Raw genomic sequence first — 1,550 nt, 5'->3', positions numbered from 1 at the left:
GTTACATCTTCATCCTCTTCTGAGGAGGAATAGTTTTCAGAGCTCATGAATGGCAGAAGGAGATTTAGTGGAATCTCTATGGTCTCTATATGAGCCTCAGATTCCTTTAGGTCCTCAATGGGGAACTCCTTCTTGTTTGAGAGACGTCCCAGGAGGTCTTTCTCACTAGGATTTTTGTCCTTCTCCTCCCTTGTGCATTCGGCCATATTGATTACTTCAATGGCCTTGCAATCTCCTTTTGGATTCTCTTTTGTATTGCTTGGGAGAATACTGGGAGGAGTTTCAATGACTTTCTTACTCAGCTGGCGCACTTGTGCCTCCAGATTTCTAATGGAGGACCTTGTTTCACTCATGAAACTTAAAGTGGCTTTTGACAGATCAGAGACTAAGTTTGCTAAATTAGAGGGACTCTGTTCAGAATTTTCTGTCTATTGCTGAGAAGATAATGGAAAAGGCTTGTTATTACTGAGCCTATTTCTTCCACCATTGTTAAAGCCTTGTTGAGGCTTTTGTTGATCCTTCCATTTGAAATTTTGATGATTTCACCATGATGAGTTATAGATGTTTCCATAAGGTTCACCCATGTAATTAACCTCTGCCATTGCAGGGTTCTCAGGATCATAAGCTTCTTCAGAAGCTGCCTCTTTAGTACTGTTGGATGCATTTTGCCATCCATTCAGACTTTGAGAGATCATGTTGACTTGCTGAGTCAACACTTTGTTCTGAGCCAATATGGCATTCAGAGTATCAATTTCAAGAACTCCCTTCCTCTGAGGCATCCCACTATTCACGGATTTCCTCTCAGAAGTGTACATGAATTGGTTATTTGCAACCATAATAGAATATATCTAATATGGTCCATTCTGAAAACATGTCAGAAGGACACTTTTTGGTCATCTGCTTGTATCTTTCCCAAGCTTCATAGAGGGATTCACCATCTTTTTGCTTGAAGGTCTGAACATCCACTCTAAGCTTGCTCATCTTTTGAGGAGGAAAGAATTTATCCAAGAAGGCCGTGACCAGCTTATCCCAGGAGTCTAGGCTATCTTTAGGTTGTGAGTCCAACCATGTTCTAGCTCTGTCTCTTACAGCAAAAGGGAAAAGCATGAGCCTGTAGACTTCAGGATCTACTCCATTTGTCTTAACAGTCTCACAAATCTACAAGAACTCAGTTAAAAACTGGTAAGGATCTTCAGATGGAAGTCCATAAAACTTGTAGTTCTGTTGCATTAAAGCAACTAGTTGAGGCTTAAGCTCAAAATTGTTGGCTCCAATGGCAAGAATGGAGATGCTTCTTCCATCAAATTCGGACGTTGGTTTTGTGAAGTCACCAAGCATTCTCCTTGCATTATTGTTGTTGGGTTCGGCTGCCATCTCCTTCTCTTGTTCGAAAATTTCAGAAAGGTTGCCTCTGGATTGTTGTAGTTTAGCTTCTTTTAGTTTTCTCTTCAGAGTCCTTTTAGGTTCTGGATCAGCTTCAACAAGAGTGTCTTTTTCCTTGTTCCTGCTCATATAGGGAAGAAGAGAACAAGAGAAGAAAGAGGAATCCT

At 40.8% G+C, this 1,550-nt stretch overlaps 1 non-coding gene across 1 annotated transcript; it reads left to right on the top strand.

Moving 5' to 3' along the window:
* Positions 1-871: 871 nt before the first annotated feature.
* Positions 872-975, top strand: LOC112713911 (small nucleolar RNA R71). The gene has a single exon (XR_003158875.1). It is a non-coding gene; the product is annotated as a small nucleolar RNA R71 (small nucleolar RNA).
* Positions 976-1,550: the final 575 nt, after the last annotated feature.

Source organism: Arachis hypogaea, chromosome 1, assembly GCF_003086295.3.
Source record: "Arachis hypogaea cultivar Tifrunner chromosome 1, arahy.Tifrunner.gnm2.J5K5, whole genome shotgun sequence".
NCBI classification, from domain to species: Eukaryota; Viridiplantae; Streptophyta; class Magnoliopsida; order Fabales; family Fabaceae; genus Arachis; species Arachis hypogaea.
This window is presented reverse-complemented; position numbering and strand designations above follow the sequence as displayed.